At 39.8% G+C, this 19,773-nt stretch overlaps 1 pseudogene; it reads right to left on the bottom strand.

The window, feature by feature from the left end:
- Positions 1-9,002: 9,002 nt before the first annotated feature.
- On the bottom strand, positions 9,003-10,472 carry LOC122446791 (annotated as a pseudogene).
- Positions 10,473-19,773: the final 9,301 nt, after the last annotated feature.

Genomic DNA, 19,773 nt, shown 5'->3' with positions numbered 1-19,773 from the left:
AAATATATGACTTTATTTATAATCATAAAACAGTAATTGCTCTTTATTATGTTTGTTTTAAAATTTGTTCCTTCCATAGATAAATAAATCACCAGTTACCTCAGTGTTACCATTGACCAATCCAATTACTGTATAATATTTACATGCTCTGCTTCATTAATTATGTGCAAAACTTTTATTTTAACATTCCTGAGAGCTTAATTTGCACTTAAATCACAGCATTTCAATTTATCTTCTTCATTTTGAGTTTCAGGCTTTTAAATATTGAATATAATATTTCAGAATAGCTCACTGCACTAGGAAAATTACATTCCTTGTCTCTTCTTCTTCAAAGCCTTTGTGCCACAAGTTGTTAAGCATTCCTTCAGTGCAAAGATACAAAAGCCATCAAAGCATTTTAAAAGAGTAAATCAATGATTGGATAAATAAATTAGTATTGTTTGAGGAGTATAGCTGTCAGTTACATTGAACAATGATATTCAGAATTATATAAACAAGAGTCACCAAAATAAGACCAAATACCTATAAAAGTGTTAGTCGCTCAGTCATGTCCAGCTCTTTGTGACCCCACAGACTGCAGTCTGCCAGACTCTTCTGTCCATGAAATTCTCCAGGCAAAAATACCGAAGTGGGTAGCCATTCACTTTGATAACTTTACCACATATCAGTAACTGGCCTTCCATTTGGAAGACATGGATATGGGTTTTTGTCAAATTATGAGTGACTGACACATTCTTTAAAGTGAACACAGAAAAGAGTGACATCAGCAAGATGGCTAAATAAGTTGTCCCTAATTCCTATCCCCCTCACAACTGCAATAATTTGGCATCCATCCACCATGGATCACAACAAACTGTGGAATGTTCTTAGAGATATGGGAATACCAGACAATCTTACCTGCTTCCTGAGAAACCTGTATGCAGGTCAAGAAGCAACAGTTAGAACCTTACATGGAACAACAGACTGGTTTAAAATTAGGAAAGGAGTATATTAAGACTGTATATTGTCACCCTGCTTATTTAACTTAGAATACATCATGAAAAAAGCAGGGATGGATGAATCACAATGTGAAATCAAGACTGTATATTGTCACCCTGCTTATTTAACTCAGAATACATCATGAAAAAAGCAGGGATGGATGAATCACAATGTGAAATCAAGATTGCCAGGAGAAATATCAACAACCTCAGATATTCAGATGACATCCTTCTAATGGCAGGAAGTGAAGAGGAACTAAAGAGCCTCCTGATGATGGCAAAAAATGAGAATGAAAATCTGGATTAAAACTCAACATCCAAAAAACTAAGATCATGGCATCTGGGCCCATCACTTCATGGCAAACAGGTGGAGAAAAAATGGAAATGGTGACAAAATTTATTTACTTGGGCTCCAAAATCACTGTGGACAGTAACTGCAAACGTGAAATTCAAAGATGCTTGCTCTTTAGAAGGAAAGCCATGACAAACCTAGACAGCATATTTAAAAGCAGAGACATCACTCTGCTGACAAAGATTCGTATAGTCAAAGCTATGGTTTTTCCAGTAGTCAGGTACAGATGTAAGAATAATACCATAAAGAAGGCTGAATGCCAAAGAATTGATGCTTTCAAATTGTAGTGCTGTAGAAGATACTGGAGAGTCCCTTGGACTGCAAGGAGGTGAAACCAGTCAATCCTAAAGGAAATCTGCGCTGAATATTCATTGGGAGGACTGATGCTGAAACTGAAGCTCCAAGATCTTGGCCACTTGATTCAAAGGGCCACCTCATTGGGAAAGTCCCTGATGCTGGGAAAGATTGAGGGCAGAAGGAGAAGGGGGCAACAGAGGATGAGATGGTTAGATAGCATGACCAACTCTGGACATCAATCTGAGCAAACTCTGGGAGATAGTGAAGGACTGGGAAGCTTGACATGCTGCAGTCCACAGGGTTGCAGAGTTGGACGGGACTTAGGGGACTGCACAACAATAACGAATACCCATGAACAAAAGTGCATGGGAGGCACTTGAGAACCAGAAGACTGTTAAACTTCAGTGTAGTCCTTGGCCAAAGAGAGCCATTTTTAGAAGTCAAGCTGACACCTAATGGCCATGGTCTCAACTATGGACCTGGAAACAGTTCTGTAACCTGAGAACTCAGCCACAGCCCCATCAGCTCTGGTTCTGTCACCAGTGTTGTATGCCAAGGGACCCGGGAGGAGTTCGGCCCATCTGTGAATCAGGTGATCGGGATACAGACCTCCAGTCCCAGCAGTGTTTGGGATGTCATCTTCAGTGAGATGTCAGAGTTCTACTTTTCAGCTCTAATTTTGGGCAGGTGGGAGGAGTCCCTCATTTCTCTAGTATAGCTCCCTTCTTTCTGTACCTAGAAAGACTTTTCTCTCCAATTAGATGACTTACTCCCAGACTTTTGTGTGCTGCAGCTGTAATCTGTTGAAGGTCCCTAGCTTTTAGGGAATTTCTTTGCCACTACTGACTCAGTGAAAGCCTTGAATTATTATCTGGTTTTCTCCTTTCTCCCACTGTCCTACCTTAACAGGACACCACTATACTAAGCTCTTTAAGACACTTGTAAGGGCTTCCCTGATAGCTCAGTTGGTAAAGAATCTGCCTGCAATGCAGGAGACCTGGGTTCTGTCCCTGGGTTGGGAAGATCTCCTAGAGAAGGGAAAGGCTACCCACTCCAGTATTCTACCCTGAAGATTGCATGGACTGTATAGTCCATGAGGTTGGTTGCAAAGAGTCAGACACAACTGTGACTTTCACTTTCAATTGTCTGCTTGCATCCCTTTTCCCTTTGCCATGTGAAGATACAATGAAAACTTTACAACTTGGAGTAAGGTCCTCTTTTAACCATGCTGGCACCTTGATCTTGGACTTCCAGCCTCCAGAACTCTTGAGAAATAACTTTCTGTCATTTAAGGCATTTTGTTATAGCAGCCCTAAAGGACTAAGATAACCCAATATCCTGTGGGTATATTTTCTCAGGTCTTTTTTCCCTTTCCCCAGGCTTTTGTGCCCTTAGTAAATGGCACATGAGAAGGAATTAGCAAGTGAATTCAAATCATATCTGTGAGGCGCCACTGGTTTTGAATCCAACAGGTTCACTCACGTGTCACATTAAGAATCTGCTGAAACTTAAGGCATTTCTTCTCATCCTTCTGTATGGTGTGTTTACCTTTCCTCATCTCATACCACCAAGCATAGAAATTATTTAAGTGCTCATTTATGTATGCAATATAGCTTTTCCAGATTTATTGCATCATCAGATTTCTGGCGGGTCCCTAATACTATGAATTTGCAGCCTATTTGGATTTTTCCCTGGTCTCTTGAGACTTTCTACTTCCTGACCAGAAGTATAATTCAATTTGTTTTCAACATTTGAGTGTCCTTATATGTTAGGTATGATTTTTGTAAGAAACATAAGGAGTACCCTCTTTTTTTTTTAATATGTGATGATTTTTCTTTTTAATGATTTATTCCTAAAGACTAACTTCACTTCACATTCCTTAATTTTAAATTCTTATCCTCCCTTGTTCTCTCCCTTATTTTGAAAGATATTTTTGTGTCCTAAGTTGCATGCATAATTATGTAATTTTTAGAACAAGATCATCTGATAACTGACTAAATAATGAGATAAATAATTGAATAACCCATTTGATTTTTTATAAAGTGATTTTTTTTACATATTGATCACAAAGGGCATATATACATGTACTTCTGACCTATGTCTTCTGCAAGAGGTATGTGTATTCATTAGTGTAGAAAAAATAGAATCAGTGTCAAAAACTCCCCTGAATTATTTAGTTTTAGCTCCAAAGAGTTATTTGATCATTGTAGATAACCCTCTTCTCACCCCCAAACAGTGCAGGGGTTAGAGTGAGGGTTCTGATTCATAATGACCTGAAACAATATTAATATGCTGCTTTTGTATTGCTGTTGAGAGAAATTAGCAACGATTTAGTGTCTTAACTGCAGAATATAATCCTATATTTCATAAATCAGTCTGACATAGATCTTATTGGACTGAATTAAGTTTGGTGTTCATTTCTAGAGGTTCTTGGGGAGAATCTGTTTCTTTGCCTTTTCCAGCTTTTAGAGGCCATACCATTTCTTGGCCCATGCTCTCATCCTCCATCTTCAAAGTCAGCAAATGTAGGTTAAGTTTTTCTCACATGACATCACTCTAAACTCTCATCTGCTTCTCTTTTCCATTTTTCACAACCATCCTGATGATCTAGGATAATCTTTTTATTTTAAGGTCAGCTTTTTGGCAACCTTAAATCTACTTCCTTTGTCATGAATCTTTACCTGTTCATAGATTCCAGGGGTTAGGATGTAGATATCTTTGGGGACCAATCATTCTACCTTCCACAGTCTACTTTCTTTATTAAATTTCACATTTTATTAGTAGACAGATGGGAAGAAATAGACAAAAATGAATCACTAAAGGGGAAGTTGAACACAAAATGCATCAAAATAACCTTTTCTCATAAATTGATCTTAAAAAAAAAACATAACATTTCAGCTAAGAAAACTATTAAAGTCAAGTGTGTCCTGCTGTTTTTAGAATAGTTGAAAATTGCATCTGAATCTTTGTAAATGTAAACCTTTTTTAAAATCAGGAATGAGAGCGGGGGGATGGAGCATCAATTTTCAGTGGAGAACTACACATTTTCCTCTTCAGTCACATCCTGCTTCCAGACCTGGACCACAGTCACATTTTGGCTCCAGCTCTTAGAATTTGTCCATAGTATTATACCTTTAAAAGCTTCAATTTCCTTATTTGCAAAGTAGTAATAATCTTTCTAGCTGTGCTTATTTGTTGTTAGGAAATAATGCAGTGATATATGTAAAGTGTTTAGGGTAGAACGGATAAGAAATAGTAAATAAATGTTAGTTACACTATTGATAATGAGTACAACTAAAGGATAAAGACACTGGGAATCTATCCTTAAAAATACACATATTTTTATCTATTCCTCTTGCAATTTGCTGATTCACTATAAATAGTGTAAACATACTTGGGGAATGCTTACATATAATTTGGAAAACTGTCATTAATATCATTTTTATAGTTTAGCACTGCAGACAAAATTGATAATCAAAAAACAGAATGTTTAACAATATTTCTATTACTGCAACCTAAACAACAATAAACGGGCCCACAGAAAGCTCTTCACCGTCCAGACAGACCCTTTGGACATTTCAAGGATCCAATACTGCCCTGGCATCAGCCATGGAAGCAGATGCTATTTGCAACTGTTTCCTATGACAGTCACTGAGCGTGGCAGGAAAAAAAAAAAAAAAAACCTACATTTTTAACACAAGCTGCTCAAATATTCAAGAACATATTTGGCTTGTCAAGGCACTTTTAAAAAATACTGTAAGAGATGAGATTTATAGGAAATACAAATTGTAAGCTACCAAGGAATATATTTTCCAGAATTTATCTGTGAATAAATATATTGTGTATGATTTCTAATCAATTGCTGTCACTAAATTCTAAAGGACAATATTTTTAAACAAAAGGAATAGGGAAAGGAAATAATTGTTCTTTTATTTTAAAACTTATTCTAGCATTATTGACCAAATTTACCATATATTGTGTACTTAAAATTTAGTTTCATAAGATATATAGATTAATATAGTTCCATCTATCTACTTCTTTTTTACCTCGTACAAGCTTGCTAACTTAGCTCCAATCCCATTGGAATTTTAAATAAACCCAACAGTATGATTGCTTCTCAAGCAGACTGAGAAAATCCTGACAGTCTAATTTTCCAAGGGGTCCTGGAAATGATTTTATCAGTCCTAAACAGCAGAAGCAAATTTGCAATAGTAGTTTTTAAGTGTTCACACAGTCCAGATATTCTACATGCAAAAATAGCTAGAGGGAATCTTACTGTTGGGATATTATAACACTAAAAATTAGGAGCATAACTGTACATGCAGAGCAAGAATTTTAAAGTTGATTTAAGCATAATTTTATACAATAGTTATAAAAAGGATATAGTAGAGTTTGTCATATGACATTTCTTGGTAAGAAAGAAAATATTCTCCCTTTAATTCAAAAGAGTTCATTCCTACAAGATATCCCAAGCCTACAAGGTGTGTCAGGATGTAACTTTCTTGTGACATTCTATTTGTATATTATGCTTACAGAAAACACCAGTCCTGTCATCTGGTGTTTTATTCAATATCCTTTTAATCATCACTGTCTAAGATGGTTAGTGCTGTCAATATGATTTGCAATAATGATTCCTTGTGATTATGTTTAGCTCTAGAAATAGTATCCAGATGTATGTCAGTTTGCATGGACATAGAATCAGTTTGCATGGACATTTTAGTCTAAGGATGTTCTGGGCTTTTGTGGACATAGTAAATCCATCATTGCTGTCCAAATAGAAAACAGTTAGATCTCTAGACAGAGAATAAAGAGAGATAGCATGCAAGTTCCTGTGGAAAAATTTTAAAAGTATCATTTACAACAAACTGGTTGATCACAAATCTTCCTGTTTAACTTTGTTACCTTTTTACATTAATCTTCCTTTTACTTTTAGTTTAGGAAACTAAACATATAGATTAACATATAAGCAAAGCTCTCTCTCTCTCTTTTTTTTTTTTGGTTCTCAACCTGTTTAATGTGTAAAAGAGAAATATGAGTAGTAGGCAGAGTTTTGGTTTGAATACATTCTTGGAATGCTGGCCATCCAGAGCATTATTCTGAATAGTTTGATTATCTTCTGTGACCCAGAGAGTTTCAGTTTTGAAAAGACCTAATTCCATGGGATTATGGTGACTAATTTATCATGAGAATTAAATACAGAAGATTAAAGGCTCCAAGCTAACAGCAGGGGAAGAACTAGTGTAACAGTAACAGCGGGGTTGATGGGACAAGAGGCAACCGATCATAATATCACTTTTCCTTTGTAACTAAGTGTTCATAGTTTAACATAAATTATACATTCATTGTGGTGTTTAAAAACAGTCAAGCCTAAATATATCCATACTGTCAAAAATATACACACACTGAAGACCTGCTTAAACACAAAATTTTCAGCCAGGGCCATGAACATTTACAGGAAGTTTTTGCTTCTCAAGCTTAATGAAAGCCTGGGAATCATTTTATAAAAAAATAAGACTAAATTTAAAATCTCACCAAATTAGGAATCCAATATAGAAAATCGATGATATCAGAGTAGCTAAAGCTAGTAGTTCTCAAATTTTAGACTAGTCACCTGGAAGGCTCACAGAAACACAGCGCCATGGCCCCACCCCTAGAAGACTGAGCAGGGCCTGAGTCCGTGACGTTCTAGCAGGTTCCCAGGGAATGCTGGCACTGCTGGTCCAGGAACCCCAAGTGAGAAACACTGGCCAGAACACCTGTAAAAACATAGCACTGTGTCTATCTCTGCTCTGCAGTGTCAGCCGTGGTTATCTTGCAGGAGACAGCATGCAGGGGGCGCTCAGGAGGCACACCACTGCCTGCTACTTCATGGTCAGAGGGAAGTCCGGGCTTGTTCTCAGGTCACATGGAGTACTGCTCTGCCAGCATGTGATGAGGTTTACAACTAAAGCCATATACAATATATTTGAAGTGTTTATTTAATGCTGCAAATTTACCCTAGGGGAAAGAAGAATGTAAATAGAAAGAAAAAGGCACCTTGATTAAGTCATCCTTGGAAATGATGAGGTTTTTGTTTTTTGTTTTGTTTTGTTTTTTAATAACTTCACGGTAATAAAACTTCAAGCCCAGACATTCTGGGAGGTAAATAGTCTTGGTAGCTACAAAGGAGGAGAGAATGCTGGGGCCTGGCCATTCTACTGACTCTACTGCAGGTTCTTGGACACAAGAGCCCCAAGCAGCTGGAAAACAAAGGATTCCTCAAGTTCCGGTAGGAAGGTACAGTGCATGTCCATGAAAAAGTGCCTCGGAAACCATCTTTAAACAGAGTTGGGCAGAGCCACCCCTGAGTCTGGTTCAAGACAGTGACCCAGTGAAGCAGTGCCCAAGCTTAGAGGCCTCTAGGGGCCCCTCCCATCGTGGCCTAGCCAAGTGCCTGATGCCACCCAAGTAAGACACATAGCCAATCTCAGGGAAAGAGGTACTTGCTACTGGGGTGAAAACCCTGGAGGGAGCTAGTACCAGGACTCAAAACTCTCAGCCATGAGTTTCCTAAAATGAGTTCTTCCAAATACAATGTACACAAGCTCTAAGAGCAGCAAAAGCACCCCTAGTAGAAGAGGCTTAATGTTCTGGCTGTCTGCATTGGTCCCTGCATCACCAGAGACCCAGGGGAGCCTGCTGAGAGCTGCTGCTCCTTCCATGGTGAGCTCCCTAGCAGTCGGTTTGGAAGTTACAAGCTCAAACTCTGCCACTGCCAGCGGTTACAGGGAAGCTCAGGTTAGCCAAATTGTGCAACACCAGATTCCTCCTTGCAAGTCCCTGTGGATGTCCACCCTGTCCTTCCCTGGCCTCTCTTTCACCTACCCTGCCCAGCCCCCACCTAAAGTGCCACATGCCAGGCTGTACTGGGCACTGTGGGTGGCTGTGGGGCAGCTGGCAGAGCTCAGGTCACAGGGTGAAGCTGGTGGCCCTGCAGGGAAATATTTGCCTCCACCCACAGCACAACAGTCATGAACCAATGGAAAGAAAGTCACAAATAAACATAAATTTCCAAATTTCATCATAATATTCTCCAAATTGAACACTTAAAGGCAATTGTCATCTTAAAGTACTAGGTTTAGGACTAAGTTAAAATATACATGTATTTGTCTCCTCCTTGATTGATATAAGATTGTTACTGTTGCTTCTTCAGAGAACCATATAATTTATATCCTAACCCCCCCAAAAAAACCCCAAAAACTCAATTTGCTTAAAAATGAGCAATAATGGGCAATATTGGGGCAAAAAATTGTTTCCTCTCCATCCCTCCTCCTATACCCCTTGTCATTTTAGCTTACAAGATTTACAGCATTGTTCCAGCCTTCACAGCTACAGCTTTAGGAACGATCCCTGGATATACTTTCCATGAAGAAGTTTAAAAACCTTTTCTTGAGGACTTTGTCCAGATAGCCCAGAAGCTGGCTCTTAGAGGGGATGTCTGCCAATTATGGAGGTGGTTCTTGAAGATGATGGTCTTCATGGTCACGTAGCACATGGGGATCAAGTTCAGCGAGCTGGAGAGCACCTTCTTATCATCCAATAGGCGCTTGAAGCTGGGCAGGTTCCGGATGGCAGTGATCTTGCCATCCTAGCCATCCTCCTTACCTCACTTGGTGCCTGCCTCAATCCTGTTCTTCTTCCTCTTCTTGCACTCGTGCTGGGCCACCTCATACTTAGACAACTCCTCCATCTTGGTGATGCCTTTGGGCTGGTTCCACTGCAGCTGCCGAACATTGGTGCATAGCATCTTCTTTTTGTGTATCAACTCCTCGCAGGAAATCAACCATGTGAGTGGCTGCAGCTTCAATCACAACTTTTTCTCCTCCCTGGTGACCTTGTGCTTAGCCTCCTTCTCCTTGTCCTTGCCTAGGAAGGCAGGCACCAAGTTGTAGTCACCTGTGGTTTTCTTGCACTGCTTCCACTCCTTGAGCTTCTGCAGGCTTATGTCCATATGTGCGAACTTCAGCTCTATCTCCACAGCATGGTAGTCTTAGTTGAGAACCAGCTGATGAACATCTCACTGTCCTGGTCATACTTCTCTCTCTTGTAGTTGTCACACAGGGGCAAGTAGTCCAGCTGATGCTGCTCAGCCAACACTTCCTGGGGAGTCTGGAAAGCTTCCATGTGAGCAGCCATATCCTCCCAGTTTCCAAAGCCAAACTGCTCAGTGGCATCCAGCAGCAGCTGTCCTTGTGGCCACCAGCTGGTAGTGTGACCGCGTCCAAGCTTGTTCTGCTGGCTGCATGACAGGCCAATGAATTGGAGAGGAGGTGTTGAGGCAAGGTGTTATTTGGCGATTTGGCTGACCAAGAAGATGGCAGACTAATATCTCAAAATAGCTATCTTCTCCTGGATACCAGGTTCTTTTATGGGTCAGAGATGGGAGGAGAAGGGGAAACAAAGTATAAAAGCTGTTAATCTTGCAAATATCTCCTAGAATGGCAAGTCTCAAGCAGGAGACGTGTTCATTTCTTCCTTCTTGCCATCCACAGGTGGGCAGGATCATGAACAAAGGCACTTTAGTTTAACAGGGATAGAGGCAGAATTCTCTGAGGCAGGCCATTATGTATGATTATAATAACTGAAGCAACAAAAAGGCATGTCAAAGAAACACTTCCAACATGGAATCAGAACTGACTTTTCCTTGTAACAGTAGCCAAGATAGCGGCAGTGGTGGCTGATCTCTGTACCAGCTGAGAAGCACTCAGAGCACACAGCTCAATGTCCTGGCAGGTGATGCAGCAGAAGTGCAGTGGGCTCACCTCCACCCAGCAGTACACACAGTACTTCTTACCAAGTTCCCCCATCTTCCCCCACCTGCTGCCTTGGCCCCCGCCACTGCCACCCTCTCTGCATTTTTAAAAATTGAGGATACAAAGATATTCTCAAGCAAAATAAAATTCAAACTTTATTATTTTAAACATATAAACCCATAGATGTTGTTCAGTCGCTAAGCCAGGCTCCACTCCTTGCAACCCCATGGACTGCAGCATGCCAAGCTTATCTGTCCTTCACTATCTCCTGAAGTTTGTTCAAACTCTTGTCCATTTACCTCAATCAAAAATTATCTGAATCTCTTAATTAGAAGGTAGAAAACTAAGTAAAGTGTCCCATTTTTAATGTGGATTGATATGCTTTATAAATATAGTGTTCCTCTTCTTCCCTCTCCTGGAATTGTATACATATATTTGACACAACTGAACTTTATTATAAAAGATGCATAATTATATAGGGTCCTAAAGTCTTATTTTACCATTTACTTATTTATATTATCTTCTATTTTGGAAACAAAATATAAAATCTGAGGTTAAAATAATTACTTTAGAAAGAAAACAAGGTTGTATTGTAAGGAATATCTTAATTCTGCTTTGTGTCAAGATATGAACATCATATATGCTGCTGCTAAGTCGCTTCAGTCGTGTCCAACTCTGTGCAACCCCATAGATGGGAGCCCACCAGGCTCCCCCATCCCTGGGATTCTCCAAGCAAGAACACTGGTGGGTTGCCACTTCCTTTTCCAATGCATGAAAGTGAAAAGGGAAAGTGAAGTCTCTCAGTCGTGTCCGACTCTTAGCGACCCCATGGACTGCAGCCTACCAGGCTCCGCCGTCCATGGGATTTTCCAGACAACAGTACTGGAGTGGGGTGCCATTGCCACCACATATGAATGGAGCACAAATAACAATGCAAAAGTATACTCTACTGAAAGTATAATTAGACCTATAATTTAACACACTGTATTTTAATTGTTTTCCTTTAACAAATGAATCACTCATTTTTCCTGAAGTTTGGTTAACATTTTCATTATCGTTAAATACATATAAGATTTTCTGTTTATATGTAGAATATTTTATAGTAACTATACTTTTTCACAATAACTTTAAAAAAGAAGCCTCAGATGTTCATATTACAAGTATATGACTTTTCCCTAATATGTGTAATATATTAAACTTTCAAAAACTAAAATATGTGAGATCATGAACCCTCAACATTAAGTAAAGTAAGCCACAACCAAATAATACTTTGAAATATAGAACAAGTTAATCAGAAGGATAGTTTTCATATTAATATGGAGTAGGAAAAGTCATGGCTTATCAGCAAATTCATTTATTATGGAAAGTTTCAATTGTTATGTGTGTTTCCAAAATATGAATGCTATCATTGAGACAAGATAATAGTTTAACATAAAGATACAGACACTCACACACAAATACACTCCAAACTTAAAAACTGTTGGGCTTAAAAGGACACTATCAACAGAATGAAGAGGGAACCTACAGACTGAGAGAAAATACTTACAGATCAAATTTCTAACAGGGGATTAATCCAGAAAATACAGAGAACTCCTACAACAACAGCAATCAGATTTAAAAATGGGAAAAAGACGTGAATGTTTTTTCAGAAATGATATATAAACGACCAACAAGCATATGAAAAGATGCTCAATATCATTAATACTAGAGAAATTCATATCAAAACAATGAGATATCACCTTGTCACAGGAAGGGGAACCCCTTCCAGGGCCTGAAAGAGGATTCTTGTCTAACACTAGGAAATTAATTATCTGGGGAGACATACATCCTGACAAAGCAAGAGACTTTATTGGCAAGGGGTGCCTGGGTGGAGAGCAGGAGGGTAAGGGCAACCAAGAGGTCTGCTCTGCCACCTGGCTTACAGCCTCGGGTTTTATAGTAATGGGATTAGTTTCCAGGCTGTCTTTGGCCAATCTTTCTGACTCAGAGTCCTTCCTGGTGGTACACATATTGCTCAGCCAGTATGGATACCAGCAAGAAGGATTCTGAGAGGTAGTAAGAAACATGGCATCTCCTATTGACCTTTCCCAAACTCTTTGGGTTAGTGGTAGTTTATTGGTTCCATGTTCCTTATCAGGACCTCCTGTCATAAAATAACTCATGCAAATGAATACTGTGGTGCCTGGCCAGATGGGTTGTTTCAGTCAATGTATCCCCTAAAAACTTCGCACTTGCTAGAAAGATTATTATCAATAAGACAAAGTAATAAGTGTGAGCAAGGATGTAGAGAAATAAGAACATTGTACCTTATAAAGGGGAATGTAAAGTGGTGCAGCTGCTACGGAAAGCAATATGGTGACTGACCAAGAAATCAAAATAGAATTAACATATGTATTGGTCTGCTCAGGCTGCCATAGCAAAATATCACAGACTGGGTGGCATTAAATAACAAAAATCTATTTCTCACAAATCTGGAAGTAGAGCAATTCAAGAGCAATGTACCAGTAGATTTGGTTTATGGTAGGAACCCTTCCTGGCTTGCAGATGGTTACCTACATTCAGAAAAAGAGAGAGAGAGAGAGAGAGAAAGAAAGACAGGGGCTAAGGAGAGGGGAAGTTTTTTGATGGGTGTAGAGTTTCAGTTTTGTAAGATGAAATGGTTCTGGAGCTCTGTCGCACAATAATATACATAAACTTAGCACTCCTCAACTGTATACTTGAAAATGGTTAAAATGATAAATTTCATGTAATGTGTTTTTTACCACAGTTAAAGATAAAAATGTTCAATTAGGTCCCATTTTTTTTAATATTTGCTTTTATTTCCTATATTTTAAGAGACAGGTCCAAGAAATTATTGTTATAAGTTATGTCAAAGTATGTTCTGCCTGTGTTTTCCTCTAGGAAGTTTACAGTATCTGATCTTACATTTAGGTCTTTAATCCACTTTGAGCTTATTTTTGTATATGATATTAGTGAAATATCATTATTTTACAAGTAGCTGTCCAGTTTTCTGAGCACCACTTGCAGAAGAAACTTTCTCCATTGTATATTCTTGCCTCCTTTATTGTAGATTAATTGACTGTCAGTGTATGGGTTTATTCCTAGGATTTCTATTCTGTTCTACTGATCTGTGGGTCTGTTTTTGTGCCAATACCATACCAGTTTGATTAATGTAGCTTTGAAGTTGTTGGGATGCATCCTACAGGCCTACAAAGCCTATGATTGCCCAGATTCAAAACCAAAGAAAGAGCCCAGAGTCAGTCACAGACACATCAACAGTTTATTGGCTAGCAAGCTCTTACATGTCTGAAGCATGGTCCTGGAGGGACACTACGCCATATGTGGCAGATGGTGGACAGGGCATGTGGGCAGACTTTGCTCCTGGGAGGAAGAGAAGTTTACCAGTTACAGGCAGAATTGAGTCAGGCTACTTCATTGGTTACTTGGCACTCACTACCCCTCACTACCCCTTTGATGAGCTATCAATGGTGGAGATGTTCTGATCTAAGAGTTAGAACAGTCACTAGCTGGGTGGGATAAGTAGGTAGGAAGGTCAGTCAGATAAGTAAGATGTAGGTGAAGCAAGCACTGATCAAGCAGGGGATGGACAGAGAGCAAGAGAACAGTCATTTGGGGTGGCCCCACCATATACCGGCTTCCCAGGTGACTCAAGTGGTAAAGAATCTGCCTGCCAATGCAGAAGATGAAAGAGATGCAGGTTCAATCCCTGGGTCAGGAAGATTCCCTGGAGGAGGACATGGCAACCTACTCCAGTGTTCTTGCCTGGAGAATCCCATGGACAGAGGAGCCTGGTGGGCTACAGTCCACAGGATCGCAAAGAGTCAGACATGACTGAAGCGACTTAGCATGTATGTACGCACCACCATATACAGTATAGTCTGAAGTTAGAGGGCATGATACTTATAGTTCTGTTGTTCTTTCTCAAGATTGTTTTGGCTCTTCAGGATCTTTTATGTTTCCATACACATTTAAAATTTTTTTTGTTCTAGTTCTGTAAAAGTGCCCTTGGAATTTTGTTAGAGATTTCACTGGGTCCATAGATTGCCTTGGGTTATGTGGTCATTTAAAAATATTAGTTCTTCCAGTCCATGAACACAGTATACCATTCCATCTATGGTCTTCAGTTTCTTTCATCAGTGTCTTACAGTTTTCTGAGTACAAGTCTTTTACCTCCTTTGGTAGGCTTATTCTAGGTTTCTACTGTTTTGATGAAGTTGTACTGGGATTGTTTCCTTAATTTCTTCTTCTGATAGCTTTTTGTTAGTGTATAGAAATGCAAAAGATTTTTGTATCCTGCATCTTTGCATTTTCTATCCTGCAACTTTACCAAATTCACCCATCAGCTCTATAGTCTTCTGGTGGTGTCTTTAGGATTTTCGATGTATAATATCATGTCATCTGCAAACAGTTAAAATTTAACTTCTTCCTTTCCAATTTGGACTCCATTCATCTTTCTATTTCTCCTTTGCACACCAAAGGAAATCATCTACAAAATAAAAAGACAACCTATGAAATGGGAGAAATTCCTTGTAAATGATATGACCCATAAACAATTAACAGCCAACATATATAAACAGTTCATACAACTCAACATCAGAGAAATATGCAACCCAATTTATTAACATGTATACACTGCTATATTTAAAGTAAATAACAAAAAAGGTAAGCTACCAGGAAATATTTTTCAAGGGAATATAGCCAATATTTTATAATGACTATAAATGGATTATAGCCTTTAAAATTGTGAATCACTCTATTGTACACCTGTAAATTATATAATATTATAAACAACTATTGTTCAATAAAGTTTAAAAAAATAAAAAAATAGAACTTCCTCACTGAAAATAATGAGCAGAAAAGCTGAATAGACATTTCTTCAAAGGGGAAGTGCAGATGGCCAACAGGTCCATGAAAAGATGCTCAGTACTGCTAATAATTAAAGAAATGTAAATCAAAACCACAATGAGATAGTACCTCACACCTGTCAGAATGGCTATCAACAAAAAGAATGATATAATGATATTGGTGAGAATGTGGAAAACATGAAACCCTCAGACACTGTTGAAGGGAATGTAGATTGGTGCAGCCATCTGGAAAACAGTATGGAGCTTTCTTAAAAACAAATTAAAAATAGAACTTCTATATGAACCAGCAATTCTATTTCTTAGTATACACCAAAAAACAAAACAATAATACTAAAAGATACATGCACCTGATGTTTATATCAGCATTATTTACAACTGCCAAGAAAGAAAGCAACCTAATGGTCCATCAACAGATGAATGGATAAATAGATGGTGTACACACAAACACACACACACACACACAATGGAATACTACTCAGCCATTAAAAAGGATGAAAATTTTGCCATTAACAGGAACATGGGTGGACTTGGAGGGCCTTATGATAAGTTAAATAAGTCAGACAGAAAAAGACAAATACTGTATGCTATCACTTATATGTGAAATCTAAATAATAAAACAAACTAGAAAATATACTAAAAAAGAAGCAGACTCATGTATATAAGGAACAAACTAGTGGTTACCATTGGGGAGGGGGAAGTGTGGGGAGTCAACATAGGGGTAACGTATTAAGAGGTACAAACTATTTCGTATAAGTTACTTTGATATATTGTACAACATACAGAATATAGCAAATATTTTATAATAATTATAAATTGACTATACGCTTTAAAACAACAATAAAAATTAAGTTAATATTTTAACTATCAACTGTTTCAAAATATAGATATAACAAAGCAAATATTCAGTTATAGACTATTTCCCTAAATATTTCCCTCCAAAATCCCATCATTTCTCCAATATCTTTTTGAGATTCACTTTTAGCATTTTTGACCAGGATCTCCAAGTATCATGACTTAATCTATAAGAATATTAATGTATGTATAAACTGTACTCATAAGTGAACAATATTTTAAAGGTAGTATTTTTGTTTTCATGTTATAGATGAGTTTTCTCTAGATCTAAGGAAATGATTTGTCATAAGATTTTTTTAATAACTAAATCAGGTCATAATAAAAGAAAATCAATACTATTTACTATCATGCAAATTTAATCTAACTAATTACTGTTGATATGTGTAGCTCTTCTACTGTAGGTACTCCAGCAAAATACTTTCATTTAGGACAAAAAAACAAATAAAATGTATCATTTAGCTTACAGAAGCAAAAACAATTGTTACTCTTTCCAATATTACAGATTCTATTTCTTTGATTTATCAAAGAAGGAGTAGGAAAAGAAGAAAAGGCAGGGAGGGCATGCTTGGATTAGCTGAAGGAAGCATTGCTCTGGCTAATCTAAAGCCGCATCAAAGAAGGTTCATTCTCTCAGACGCATTCAAGAGGAAGTTATTTCCTAGAGTTTTTGGAAATTTGATCCTGTGATCCAGAGAGCAGATTCTCACTTCATGCTAGTAAGTACACATTCTGTTTTGTCACCAGGCTCAGCTGGTAAAGAATCCGACAGCAATGCGGGAGAGCTGGGTTTGATCCCTGGGTTGGGAGGATCCCCTGGAGAAGGGAAAGGCTACCCACTCCAGTATTCTGGTCTGGAGAATTCCATGGACTGTATAGTCCATGGGGTCGCTAAGAGTTGGACATGATTGAGTGACTTTCATTTGGTAACACAACACTTGTATTTAGTTTCCAAGACTCCTAGCATTTATTTTTCAGTTTAGTTCTAACTTACGAATATAACACAAACAGACTTTGCCAAAAATATTATATTCTGAATACATCAGGTGAATTGTTGTCTCTAATGAAGTAGTCACCCTCTTACCATGGAAGAGTCGGACACGACTGAGGGACTTGCACTCACTCACTCAGGTCGCCTGTTACTTGGGGCAGGGACGCAGGTGAATCCGGTTAGAGTCAAAGGAACAACCAGGACCTGGTGATCTGGTTGAGATGAAGTGTCGGTGTCCCAGAAGGGAAACAGAGGAGGAAAGACCTCATACAAAGTTGCAGCCCTCCCTTTATGTAGGCGCTCTGCCCCAGCGCCTACCGCCCAGGCCTGGAGGACAGCGCGCTCAACGGGCGGGAGCGCGCCGACTGCAGTTCCCGACGCGCCCGGCAGCGCTGGGGGCGCCCTCGTCCCGCAGTTGGCCGCCCCTCCCGCTCGCAGATCGCAAGCTCTCCGGGAAGAGAAGGTCTCCTAGCGCCGGCTCAACCAGTCGGTGCGAGAAGCTGTCAGGCATTTGCTTCCGGACGCCTAGACTACAGCCGGGATCGTCCCGGTGGCTGGCTGAGGCTGCGTGTTTGTGTCTGTCCCGGAGACCGTGCCCAGGCCCGCCGCTGGCACAGCGCTCAGAGGTTGTTGCTCAGGGGCTCAGCTTCTGGGCAGCTCCGGGCATTCGCCTGAGCGCGGGCGTTGGAGGGGACAACAGAGAGTGAGGCCTTTTCTGTGTCCTTTCGAATCACAGCCATCTAATCCTGTGTGTGTGGGTAGAGGTGGAAGTGAGGTGAGTGAAGGGAGCAACATTGCGCGCTAGAAAATCTCCCGTGAGCATTGCCGCCTTTGCGAGATCGTTCCTCTCCTGGGAAAGCGACTCAACCCCTGAGCGAGGACTAGACTCGGATTTCGTACCTACTTGACTGAGGGCGCCGCTGGTGTCGGGTCTTGCGGCGCAAGAATATCTGACCGTGAATGGTTGGGGTATCTCTTTCTTCCCAATGAACCAGCACCAGCCCAGCAGCTGAGGACAGGACACCCTGAGGTTCCTGCCCAGAAGGGAGTTCCCACCAAGTGCTTTCACGAGTTTGCTCCCACCCGACCCGAGACATGGACGCCTACCTGTTTCCCCCTCCGTCCAGGCTGCCCCTCACCCCCCGTACCCTGACTCTGAGTCCGATGGAAAACCCGGGGATTCTCCAGATATTCTCCAGTCACTGGCCTCCCAGAAAGCTACAAAACCGTGGGGTGGGATGGGATCCTCTTGGTTCCAGGGAGGCAGACGCAGGCCTTCAGTTCTTTTTACTGTGATGAAGCCTTCCCCCAGCCCAAAAGCTTTTTGAGGGATGCTGAACTTGGGAGACTTTGAACCAAACGGAGTGCAAGGTATAGGCAACAACAAACCAAATTAACTCTGTCCCCGACTTCCTAGAAAGTTTCATTTATTTGAAGAAAAACTAGTTGGTTTATGCTGTTCATGTTTTCCCAAAGTCCTTGTATATTCGGCTCCCTTCCCCAATCCCAACTTCTATCTTTTGGGATGTATTCATTACAAAGAGCAAAAACACTGTCACTGTTGCCAGTTTCCAACACATTTACAGCAATGCCTCTCTAAAATAAAGTTTGGGAAGACCCTCCCAGCTCAGGGCCAGGGTCTGAGGAAGAAAACGAAACTCTTTAAACTGCAGTGTGCAGGTGACTGGTGGGTTCTCTCAGTGATCAGTCTTCCCACGCAAACCAGCACGCACACACGATCTGGTGTAGACACACACACACACACACACGAGTGTTTCCTGTAGACGGCCACTAGAGGGAGGACCTTTGGGCAGTCCTGCGTGATGGCGCAAATATGGAGCCTGCTCTCAGTTTGTATTTGCCACTTTAAAAGGCTTGGACTGATTGTGATAAAGGGGAATCCACCTTGGCTAGGTTGGACATGCACAAAGGGAGAAAATGTAAGTGCTATCTTCTCTTTACAATGACAAGTCCTTTGATCTTGGGACTTCCCATTCTGTTATCCCTAGGTGGGACACTGAAAGTCACAAGGTGCCCAGAACAGAGCCTGGACACCTACTCCCTTAATTGCGTTCTTCCTGAAGGAAATTTAGGAAGGGGCTGTGGAGGTGTGAATCCTGTTTTCTGAATTATTTTTCCACACTTGTTCAATCTTACTCTATTGCTTCAAAAATATAGCAGTTACATGTTACACCATTATTCAGGCAAAGTGTAAAACTCAGTTGGAAACATACTTGGTCGTTTTACAAAGGATAAAGAAACAAAATTCCTTTTCATCACACTTCTGACTGAATTTAATTCCCTGTTGCCCACCTGGAAATGGCCACAAAACCGTTAGAAAATGCCACTTTAAGTAAATAGAAATACCATGTCCTTGTGTAAAGGCTTCTAAGTTCCTAGTGAGTATCTAAGCATGAAAATCACTTAAGAAAAAGAGTGCAGGGCTTTTTTTTTTTTTTTCCACCTCAAATAGTTTCATCTGTTGTAACTGAATTAGGAAATACGCATATGGGGATAAAACAAAGATTTGACTATTGTCTTGATTGGAATTTCAAGATTGAAAATTTTAATTCCCTTTATATTTTAAAAGGCGTCTATTTCAACTAACTTTGCAAAGTGAATCAGAGCG

This window comes from Cervus canadensis, chromosome 8 (assembly GCF_019320065.1).
Source record: "Cervus canadensis isolate Bull #8, Minnesota chromosome 8, ASM1932006v1, whole genome shotgun sequence".
In the NCBI taxonomy this organism is placed as follows: domain Eukaryota; kingdom Metazoa; phylum Chordata; class Mammalia; order Artiodactyla; family Cervidae; genus Cervus; species Cervus canadensis.
Note: the sequence above shows the minus strand (reverse complement) of the source record. Positions and strands in the feature narration are given on the sequence as shown.